The sequence below is a fragment of the Oncorhynchus kisutch genome, linkage group LG17, assembly GCF_002021735.2.
Source record: "Oncorhynchus kisutch isolate 150728-3 linkage group LG17, Okis_V2, whole genome shotgun sequence".
NCBI lineage: Eukaryota > Metazoa > Chordata > Actinopteri > Salmoniformes > Salmonidae > Oncorhynchus > Oncorhynchus kisutch.
Genome location: NC_034190.2, coordinates 59,845,732 through 59,858,221, shown reverse-complemented (window position 1 = coordinate 59,858,221; position 12,490 = coordinate 59,845,732). Strand labels below are relative to the sequence as shown.

At 42.0% G+C, this 12,490-nt stretch overlaps 1 protein-coding gene across 4 annotated transcripts in view; it reads right to left on the bottom strand.

Moving 5' to 3' along the window:
* Positions 1-12,250, bottom strand: part of si:dkey-178k16.1 (protein 4.1) — a 102,137-nt gene extending 89,887 nt beyond the window's left edge. For all 4 annotated transcript variants that reach the window (XM_020506383.2, XM_020506384.2, XM_020506385.2 and 1 more), the window contains exon 1: positions 11,909-12,250. The gene's annotated coding sequence lies outside the window, so the exon portion shown is untranslated. The remainder of the gene's footprint in view (positions 1-11,908) is intronic.
* Between the last annotated feature and the right edge of the window lie 240 nt (positions 12,251-12,490).

The following is a 12,490-nucleotide window of genomic DNA, read 5'->3' as shown; positions in this document are numbered from 1 at the left end:
ATTGTCCCGATTTCTAGGATGCTTTTGGCTCCAGTGCTGCCTAACGGGCACTATTCATGGTAAAAAATGTACATGTGCACACCCAAAGCGCTTGCTAGTCGGATCTCACCCACCATGGAACTGTGATTGGTTGCCATGGCTGCAGGCTTGGCTGCAGACATTGTCAGATGATTTAAGAACTCTTGTGTTCACTCTGCAGACAGGACAGGTGGGAGCAATGGCTGCTGCACCTGTGGCTGTTCCTAATCCTCCACTCCCTACCAGCCCAAGCGTCTTCCTCCATTCGGGAGCCTCATCTCCCGGCACCGGAGTGCTATGAGGGGCCTCCTGGGAGGTGTCGTGGGTTCCTGCTCCAATGCTTGCTGGCTTTCCAGGCATCAACGTTTCCCAGCAAGCGTTCCAGAATGGCATACGTCATCTCCTTGCTCTCAGGACGGGCTTTGGCCTGGGCCACGGCCATATTGGAGAAGCAATCAGACATTTGTTTTAATTGGCAAAGCTTCACCCAGGAGATGAAGAGGGTTTTTGATCAACCCATCAGTGGTAGGAATGCTGCTCAAAGACTCATTGCGCTTCGGCAGGGCAGCCAGAGAGTAGCTGATTACGCCATTGACTTTCAGATGCTCGCTGCTGAGAGCAGTTGGAATACAGAAGCCCTTCACTCAGCCTTTCTGAACAGACTCCGTGAGGTTCTGAAGGATGAACTGGCTTCCCAGGACAACCCTGACACTCTGGATGAACTTATCATTCTGGCCATCCGATTTGACAACCGGCTTTGGGAACGTCGTCGTGAGAGGACGGAGGGGTTCCGAGTTGTTTCCAGTGTTTCTGGGCAATGGGCAGTTCCTGCTTTCATAGACTCTGGGGCTACAGGCTGTGTTCTGGATCGCACATTAGCTGTTGTATTCGGCGCATGTGACTAATACAACTTGATTTGATTTGAAACTAAACATTAAAATACCGTTATTTAAGGCAAGGTAAAAATCCACCTCAGTCCATGCATCAATACCGGCATGTAATACAATAGAGTTTACCGTTCTGGGCAATGGATTTCAATGTCCTCTTGATGCCAACTTGGCATTGTGTTGTCGGCCAATTAATCTATTGTACGTTTTGACATTTCAAGTAATGTCTGGGAGCTTATTAATATCTGCTCTGTACATACACCCCCTGTGGTGTGTGTGTGTGTGTGTGTGTGTGTGTGTGTGTGTGTGTGTGTGTGTGTGTGTGTGTGTGTGTGTGTGTGTGTGTGTGTGTGTGTGTGTGTGTGTGTGTGTGGTGGAGCTTCCGCCCTTTTGCTTACACATTACAGATCTGCAAACAATGGAGTATTAGGGGAAGGGATAGTGAGGGATTTGGAACTTTGTGAGTCTGGAATGTCAATCAGAGACTCCGTTATGTGTGTGAGATGACCTCTGTTCTGCTCTCATTTCCTGAGACAGAGCCCAGATAACAATCCCCACTTTGCGTCAGCTCCGTTGAAATGAAACATCAGTGTCATTGAAATGTTGAAACCATATATCTGCTGTAGTAGAAAGACTCCTAACTCATACTGCAGAATGTCACTTTCAAACAATGGAGGTTGAGTATAGATATAGTATGGTAGCACAACAAAGGCTCGTCGATTGTAGCTTAGCATTAAGATAAATGCCCAGATTGTAATGGAAATAATGGGGGGGGATCATTTTCTGCAGAATGATGTGCCATGACGTGCCATCCGTCATGACCTGACGGTGCCTATCTGTCATCATGCCCTCTTCCTTACAGAGACCCTGACAATTTGCGGCCTGGGGCCAATCCTTCATCTGCTCGGCAGGTGGCAGGAGGAATCTATCAAACATGGTGGCTCAGTGTCATGTCACAGCAGAGAGGGAAGGCACATGGAAGACACAGTGAAGACTCTGGTTGTCAAACACAGTTTGCCATAACATTTCAGCTGATGGGTCTAAAGCACGAGACAAAAATACTTGGCATATGAAAGATTGTCCAGATATCATGAAGCTATAATACAGGGGTCGGCAACCTTTTCTTATGGAACAGTTCAATGTCATTTATAATAAATATTCTACAAAGGTCTAATAATAAATGCAATAAATAACATTATTTATTGCAAAATACACAGTTCATTGTACAGAAATATACAACTGTTAGGTCTAACAACAACAGCCCTAAACATAACTGATTAAGAACCAGTCCAGAATACGAAAGACAAGAAGGCGAGGACTGTGATAGGGTCATCTCTCTCTACGAATGTATTGTCTATCTCCCTCCAATTAGGGCACATTCATTGTTTGTAAAATACCTTGTAGCAGCTGTAAGGGCAAAGATTCAGGCAGACAGATAGAGGTGCAAATAGATGTTGGTTTTATTTACACTCACCTCCGTATCTATTTGGACAGTGATGTAATAAAATAAAAATTGGGCCTCAATACTCCAGCATTTTTGGGGGGAGATCAAATGTTTTATATGAGGTAAAAGTATATATGAGGTGACAGTATATAATGTGACAGTATAGAATCAAGGGCTCCCGAGTAGCGCAGTGGTCTAAGATCCTGTATTTCAGTGCAAGAAGCATCACTGCAGTACCTGGTTTGAATCCAGGCTGCATCACATTTGGCAGTGATTGGGCGTCCCATAGGTCAACGCACAATTGGCCCAGCATCGTCCAGGTTTGACCGTCATTATAAATAAGAATTTGTTCTTAACTAGGGTTGCACAATTTGAGGAATATTCAGAGGTGGAAACTTTCTGTGGGAATTAACGGGAATATATGGGAATTAACGGAAACATGTGCAAATGAATATTAATACCATTTAAATGTAGATGTTTTTTACATTGGATATATTTCCCATATCATATGGAGACCGAAACATAAATATTTTACCTTATCATAAGTAGAGCGGCAGGGTAGCCTAGTGGTTAGAGCATTGGACTAGTAACCGGAAGGTTGCAAATTCAAATCCCCGAACTGACAAGGTACAAATCTGTCGTTCTACCCCGAACAGGCAGTTAACCCACTGTTCCTAGGCTGTCATTGAAAATAAGAATTTGTTCTTAACTGACTTGCCTAGTAAAATAAAGGTAAAAATATTTTTAAAAGACAAAATTGCAAATGATTAAACCCTTCGAATAGAAAAAATATATATAATTTAGTTATGAATTGAACTTTAATTAAATGACTTGTCTCTTCACATGGGATGATTTCACTGAACAACAAAAGAAAGGGAATATTGAATGATTCACAATGATTCATCACATCTCCCAAAAACATTTTCAACATACATCTGTTAAATGATAGTCTAGAAACTAAAGCTTTGTTTGTCTCCCTCTCAGGCTTTCATGTCTTCTCCCTGAACCTCCTCAACCTCCTCAACTCCTCCTCTTGAACATCAGACTCTGAGGCCTCATCTTCACTGTCACTTTCCAACCTTGTTGAGGATGGCTCGGTGTCAGGCTCAAAAGCCTCAAATTTGCCCAGATGGCCACCAATTTTTCAACCCTTATATTGGTCAGCCTGTTGCTTGCTTTGGTATGTGTGTTCCCAAACAAGGACTAGTTGCGCTCTGAGTTGGCTGATGATGGTGGGATTTGGAGGATGATGGAGGCAACAGGAGAAAAAGTCTCAGATCCACAAAGTCCCTTCCACCAGGTGGCTGATAAGATATGTTGGCATGACTGCCATATTGCATCTCCATCCCAAAGCCCTTGCTTGGAAGTGTACTTTGCCAGACTGCCAAGAACCTTGCCCTCATCCAGGCCAAGGTGGCCAGACACGGTAGTGATGACACCATAGGCCTTGTTGATCTCTGCACCAGACAGGATGATCTTGCCAGCATACTTGGGGTCTGTTGGGGCTGTCCATATCGGCAGTGTGATATGGCCATTTCTTGGAGACTCCTTCCCCTCCAGGAGACTGCCAAACATGACAACACCACCCCAACGGGTGTTGCTGGGCAGCTTCAATGTGGTGCTCTTATTCTTCTCACTTTGCTTGGTGAGGTAGATTTCTGCTATAACTTGATGACCCTTCACATACCTAACCATTTCCTTGGCTCTCTTGTAGAGTGTATCCATTGTTTTCAGTGCTATGATGTCCCTGAAGAGCAGATATAATGCATGAGCAGTACAGCCAATGGATGTGATGTGAGGGTAGGACTCCTACACTTTAGACCAAGCAGCCTTCATGTTGGCAGAATTGTTTGTGGTCCAAGGTCATTGATGACTGCCTTCAGCTGATGTGCAATGTAGAGACCGGGGTGTCTGTTGTCCCTTGTGTCTGTGCTCTTGTAGAATACTGGTTGAGGGGTGGAGATGATGTAGTTAATTCCTTGCCCACAAACATTTGACCACCCATCAGAGATGATTGCAATACAGTCAGCTTTCTCTATGATTTTCCTGATCTTCACTTGAACTCTGTTGATCTCTACATCCAGCAAGTTAGTAGATAAAGCATGTCTGAGGGGTGTATGCTGGACAAAGAACATTCAGAAATCTCTTTCATTACACATTGCCTGTGAGCATCAGGGGTGATCCAGTTGCATACTACGTTCCTCCATTGAGTTGCATACTACGTTCCTCCATTGAGTCAAAAAAAAAATCTGATTCCAGTAGGACCATGAGCTGTTGCTATCGATAAGGTGTCTGATTCATCATTTTCACCTTGAATATAAGTAGTGGACATTTTGTCAGAGGTTGCTTATTGTGAGCGCTGAGGGAACTTCATGCCCTTGGCCTGATGATTCTGCATCTTTGTTGCATTCTTCACATATGATTTGGCACAGTATTTGCAAATGTACACAGCTTTTCCTTTTACATTAGCTGGAATGGAATTTCTCCACACATCAGCCTGTGGCATCTCCTGTAAAGATTAGAAAAAAATGAGTAATAATAATAATACATTTCCATGTACAGATAAATAGTTAAGCAGTTAGATTAAACAACTAATTTGTTAGATAAATGTTTTTTTAAATGAAACATGTATAGAAACAGGTGAATTAACACTGCTCAGTTAGCAGGCTCGAGCAAGCTAAAATCCACATGATAGCAAAAACTACTTAGCAGAAATTGTTAACAAGTTAGAAGTTATTTAAAGACACTTTGCTGTTGGCTACTAATTACTAATTACTAGTTATGTATGTCATATCAAATATATTCACCTCACCCAGTATTGTAATCAAACTTACCAGAAAGCATGTAGTCCTTGGCTCAGACAGTCTAGTGGTGTGGGCTCAATAGCATCTCATTAGTGTGCAAGATCTTGAGAATCAGCTGTACATGTGATGGAAAAGTGCACTGGACATGTGATGGAAGAATGCACTGTGCATGCAGAGGGTTGAGATTCCATTGAATTGGGGAAAGTTTAACCAAAATATGCTACAAGACCTATAATTGCCTTATGTGTATCCCACAAAAAAGGTTAACTTTTATAAGCTAACTCTTTGATGAATTTAACTTCTTATGGCATTATTGAGTAGCTTGGATAAATAAGGTGCCCAGAGTAAACTACCTGTCCCAGTTGGTAATATATGCATATTATTATTACATTTGGATAGAAAACACTCTGAAGTTCCTAAACTGTTTGAATGATGTCTGAGTATAACAGAACTGATATGGCAGGCAAAAACCTGAGAAAAAAATCCAAACAGGAAGTGGGAAATCTGAGGTTGGTCGATTTTCAACTCAGCCCCTATTGAGGTTACAGTGGGATATTGGTCATCTTGTACTTCCTAAGGCTTCCACTAGATGTCAATCATCTTTAGAAACTTGTTTGATGCTTCTACTGTGAAGTGGGGCCGAATGAGAGCTGAATGAGTCAGAGGTCTGGCAGCAGTAACGCGCTGGTCATGCACATATCACATGAGAGGTATCTCCCGTTCCTTTGCTTTTCTGAAGACAAAGGAATTCTCCGGTTGGAATATTATTGAAGATTTATGTTAAAAACATCCTAAAGATTGATTCCATACATCGTTTGACAAGTTTCTACGGTCTGTAACGGAACTTTAACTAGTGAACACGCTTCGTGAGTTTTGATTTGTTTACCAAACGCGCTAACGAAAGTAGCTATTTGGACATAAATAATGGACATTATTGAACAAATCAAACATTTATTGTGGAACTGGGATTCCTGGGAGTGCATTCTGATGAAGATCATCAATGGTAAGTGAATATTTACAGGGGGGGGGGGGAGTATTTAGTCAGCCACCAATTGTGCAAGTTCTCCCACTTAAAAAGATGAGAGAGGCCTGTAATTGTCATCATAGGTACACTTCAACTATGACAGACAAAATGAGAAAAAAAATCCAGAAAATCACATTGTAGGATTTTTTTATGAATTTATTTGCAAATTATGGTGGAAAATAAGTATTTGGTCAATAACAAAAGTTTATCTCAATACTTTGTTATATACCCTTTGTTGGCAATGACAGAGGTCAAACGTTTTCTGCGGAAAAAGCAAACCATGCAATAATCTGAGAACGGCGCTCAGAGAATACATATATCCGCCATGTTGGATATATACAAATACATGTATCCGCCATGTTGGATATATACAAAATTGTAGACCTGCACCAGGCTGGGAAGACTGAATCTGCAATAGGTAATCAGCTTGGTTTGAAGAAATCAACTGTGGGAGCAATTATTAGGAAATGGAAGACATACAAGACCACTGATAATCGATCTGGGGCTCCACGCAAGATCTCACCCCGTGGGATCAAAATTATCACAAGAACGGTGAGCAAAAATCCCAGAACCACACGGGGGGACCTAGTGAATGACCTGCAGAGACCTGGGACCCAAGTAACAAAGCCTACCATCAGTAATACACTACGCCGCCAGGGACTCAAATCCTTTTTGAAATCTGACACAGCGGTTGCATTACAGAGAAGAATATCTTTAATTCCTTGTAACACTTGTATTTTCATCAACATTTATGATGAGTATTTCTGTAAATTGATGTGGCTCTCTGCAATATCACTGGATGTTTTTGGAACTACTGAACATAACGTGACCAATGTATACTGAGATTTTTTTATATAAATATGAACTTTACTGAACAAAACATACATGTATTATGTAACATGAAGTCCTATGAGTGTCATCTGATGAAGATCATCAAAGGTTAGGGATTCATTCTCTCTCTATTTCTGCTTTTTGTGACTCCACTCTTTGGCTGGAAAAATGGCTGTGTGTGTTTTTGTGACTTGGCTCTGACCTAACATAATCATTTGTGGTGCTTTCGCTGTAAAGCCTATTTGAAATCGGACACTGTGGTGAGATTAACAACAAGATTACCTTTAAAATGGTATAAAATACATGTATGGTTGAAGAATTTTAATTATGAGATTTCTGTTGTTTTGAATTTGGCGCCCTGCACTTTCACTGGCTGTTGTCATATCGATCCCGTTAACGGGATTTCAGCCCTAAGAAGTTTTAAGCAAAATTCTCCGAATTCCAGGGCTTAACTTCCCATGGAAAATTCCGGCAATTTACTGGAAAGTTTTCGACCCTTTTCAACCCTATTCTTAACTGACTTGCCTAGTTAAATAAAGGATAAATAAAAGAAATATCTAGTTCACATAAAGTGAAAGACCTTGATCCACATGATTATAGAGCCCAACCTATTTATTCTCAATGTTGGCCAATCACGGGACCTTCCTCACACAACCTTGCCTGTTTAGTATGCCAGTCCATACACTATCGGAGCTGTATTAATCAGATATTTTATTCTAATGGAGTTTGTGGCTAGTCCATCAATCTATGCTGAGAGGAAGTTGGCTCGAGCTACCTACTGTAGTAGAGGTGGGCGCACATGTGCAGTCAAGTGGGAGAACCTTCACAGGACATGGAACAGTACCTCTTTCTGTAGGCTATATTGGTGTTAGCTGATGTACAGATGTGTGCAGTTATAAAAATATGAATTATCCTTCTATAGGTACATGCAGCCACACTACCAAAATAGTGAGCAGCTAGTTTAGCAGAGGATGTCATAGACAAATACAGGATAGGCTCATAGTTTATTAGTTCCTCTAATTGGAAGATGTAATACTGTCACGTTCGTTATAAAGATGAGACCAAGGCGCAGCGTGAGTAGAGTTCCACGTGTTTTTAATAAAAGCGAAACTCAGCAAAACAAAACAAACAAGCGCAAACGAAACGTGAAGCTATACGAATAGTGCAGACAGGCAACTAAACATAGAACAAGATCCTACAAACACCAAAGGGAAATGGCTACCTAAATATGATCCCCAATCAGAGACAACGATAAACAGCAACGATAAACATATCAGGCCAACATAGATATACAAAAACCCCTAGACCTACAAAACCCTAGACATACAAAAACCCTAGACAATACAAAAACTAGCGTACCCACACTAGTCACACCCTGACCCAACCAAAATATAAAGAAAACAGAGATATCTCAGGTCAGGGCGTGACAAATACACATGCTACATCATGACTGAGGCAGTTTGTTTCATATTAATTTGTTGACCTAAATAGTGAGCAATGAGCATAACACTTGTGAACCAATAGCTGTTCAGACTGTGAGTTAGTGTAATCAAACGTTCAAAACAGTGTCTGCAAAAGCAAACAGCCATTGCAAGAGGAATGTGCCAGGTAGCAGCAAAATCCTTTGTTGGTCTTTCGAGACAATATTGCTTGACACGAGAATGATCTTGGACATGCATTGTCTTCCTGAGGTAAATTGATGTAATACAGTCATCTAGCTACCTCTCAGTGGCGTAAAGACAACACAATGTCGTCATTCGAAAGATATAAACATCTGTCAATTGTAATGTGTAATGACTGTTTATTACAATCGATCTTATGACTCTGAGACTGTAAGTTTATCTAGTGGTGAATTCAATATGGCTGTGAACAAATAACTGTTCCAGCAGATGCAATGAAATATCATGGATTGAAAATCAATCATGTAATGACATAGAGCTGACACAGGGGAGGCAGTGTGTCTGAGTGTGTCATGCATGACTGTAAAGGCGTTAGCATGCTACAGTTTGGCTGGCGCCTATAGGCAAACCGGAAAAAAATTGCGTGACGACAAGTCGTCTCTTGTTGAATGACAACAAGCACATCATTGAAGAATTCCTTCAGTTGACCAATCGCCAACGAGGGGGTGTAGACTTCGGCTGACGACTTCGGCTTGCCTTCGCGAAAGTTGTTTGTGTGCCCGAAACAGCCGAAGAAACACTTGCCGAAGTCAAAAACGAACAATAACGTCAGAAAATGTCGTCATAATATATGCACGAACTGTTCCAAATGATCTTCTATGGACAATTGGCTTCTATTTCTGGGAAATGTGTTCCATGTGACATGAAAATAAAATGCAATTTTCACAAGGAAACTAACTGAACCATAGGCTTTAAGGAATATTCCTGTAGGAATTTTCCTGTACAGCAATTCCTCATATAGTATGTTACTGGACGTGTTATGTGTTGATCATAACCCTTATCTCCAAATCAATAGTATTCATAAGCAACCCTCTTTCGCAGGGAGGCATAATAACACAAGGGGCACAGAACAATGACATTGGTTGGCACAAAGACTAGAATGCACTCTGGAGAAGCAGAAACAGCCAGTAATCAAGGAGAGGTAAGACAGAGGGATGGAGGAGTGGCAGGCTTGCCTCCCTCTGAACAGGCCCCAAATAGGGGGGATAGAGAAATTATGTGAAATCCTGCTTCAGTTGCTGTGTGCGATCAGTGGAGAAGCACGGTGAGTGAACACGCACACTAGACTGATCACTGACACCCACACAGATGCTCAGTCGAATACTGTAGAGTAGACAGTAGATTAGCTAGGAGAGAAAGAACGAGAGGATCCAAAAGAAGATCAGATTGAATCCAGACAGTAAGAAATAGGACTGTGTTGTGAGACTAGAGGAGGCATGAGTCGGTAGCTGGTACTGTAAGCTCAGTCTGATGCAATGAAAGTATGTATAGACCAGCTCACCAATAAGAGCTAGCTGCTGTAATACACAGATCTCAATGTTGAAGGCCCTTTCCTGTTTCAGTATGACAATGCCCTCATGCACAAAGCGAGGTCCATACAGAAATGGTTTGTCGAGATCGGTGTGGAAGAACTTGACTGGCCTGCACAGAGCCCTGACCTCAACCCCTTGAACACCTTTGGGATGAATTGGAACGCCGACTGCGAGTCTGGCCTAATCGCCCAATATCAGTGCCTGACCTCACTAATGCTCTTGTGGCTGAATGGAAGCAAGTCCCTGCAGCAATGTTCCAACATCTAGTAGAAAGCCTTTCCAGAAGAGTGGAGGCTGTTATAGCAGCAAAGGGGAGACCAACTCCATATTAATGCCCATGATTTTGGAATAAGATGTTCGACGAGCAAGTGTCCACATACTTTTGGTCATGTAGTGTATAATGTTCTCTAACAGCCGTCATGCAAAAATCTACATTTTCACCTAGATTTGGCTTGTCTCTACAATATTTAATCAATCCCACAACCACTGCCCGCTCAAACATCAGTCTTACCATTCTGTTTGTTGAACAGTTAGATTGTGGCGCTGTCTCGGAAGAACAATTGTCGTTTGCACAGCCATTGTTTTCTAAGTGTTGTTTCATGTGTGATATTTTATCATCCCTAATGTAAATTCAATAAATACCTGACAACATTACTGTAAATTTCTTCATGTGAAAGCCTCACATCTTGCAACTTTGCTATTAAAACTCACTTAATTGTATGGTTGGGGAAAAACAAACTTTCAGTGAGTGCAAATGTAGCCTACACTGAAAAATGGAAGCATCTACCTATGAGTGGTCTGCTTTTTTATTGTTGGCCTAGCTACTCAAACCCCATTCAGAAATTGTATTTGAATTACAAGTTGGTGGTGAATATGATGTGTTAACAATGAATGATGAGGTTTTTACTCACATCCAAAATAAGAACTGGACAAAAAGGTTCCGTTGTTGGAAGGGGGGTGCAGCAGCAGCAGGTAGGTGGGGGGGGTGGGGTGGGGGGGGGGGGGTATTGGTATATTTGTAATAGGCTATGTCATTACCTAATTTAAATAACCATTGAATAGGCTACAACAGATTACAGCTGTGGATGTGAACTCAAAACTAGGCTAGCCTAGCCATGCTTTCAAATATTCTTATTCTGTAGCAGGTGCATCTCGAGGATTCTAAATTCTACCTTCTTTTCTTGATTTTGAACGATTTCAGTTAAACTATTTATTTAGCGTTTTGCCTACACAGTTGTTGCCTACCCAGAGCATGCACGTTCATTTACAGATTGGCACGCATGCTGCTTGTCCCCTTTGCCACACCCGCACCAATACTCCGGCTTCATTCTCTTGTCTAGAGGTGAGACAATGGCTATTTGAATCATTTAAAACGCACACAAGTAAAGCCGTAGGCATGACAGCCAAATATACTGCATGGGTCAATTGCCTATTTCAATACTGGATATTAGAATATTTCGGACAACAGATTTGACACACTTGCATCTGACTCGCAGGGTCCTAACGCATTGTTACGCGCGTAGCCTAATATACATTACTATAAGCAACACTGACACTAGCTATCGTAGGCTACGCTGCATTATAACCCAGCATATCATACATGAAGAAGGATGTTGGTCTTGGCATATTATTGAACACCGGACCGATCATACTGCACAGATGAAACCTTTGGCAACACCCTTGCAATCATTCCACGAAACCGGCGGTGGCTTTAACACCGGTAGCCTATATGGGAAGGTGTCAACACACGGTTTTGTGCAGGCATTATTTTCCACTACTGTACGAATAACAAAACGTTCCGGGTGTCGGCTACAATGTCATGCTCACATGATACACAGGCTACACCTGTGCCTCCCATACACTGCAAGATAACTGCCAGAGAATGCAGAACAATTAAATAAAGGCTACCTGTCCTGTCGGGTCCAACTGTCAGTCTTCAGTCTAGATGTGGACCATTGAGGTTACAGGCCAGCGAAGCAACGTTACACCGACGCCGCCACCGCCCCTCAGCTTCTTTTCCCCGGGAGATGGCGCGAGAGAATAGATGGGAGGCACGACCGGGAAGGCGCGGAGGAAAGACGGAGGGGCGTGCTATAGGGGACAAGGGAACTCCCAGCGACGCGCGTGATGTGTCGACTGCTCCAGCTACCATATCTTGGACACAGGGCCGATGCAGACATAAAAAACAACAACACAACTATTTTTTACTCAGTCGGGTCTCAATTTACTAATGAAAGTAAGAATAGCAGAATAGAACAGGTGCAATTTCGAAATGTGGTTGTGCATCAGCAGTTTTTCTCTTATTATGTCAGTCGCTGACAGTCACTCAATTAACCATGTCAGCCAGTGGCGATCCGTCATTCAGGGCAGAGCCGCACCTGTTTTGATATAAAATATAAATATATTTTTTTTTTTGGGGGGGGGGGCTTGCCTGTTTTGCATGTTATTTTGGCATTAATATGTGTCAAATAACAGTTTACAAACAATGTA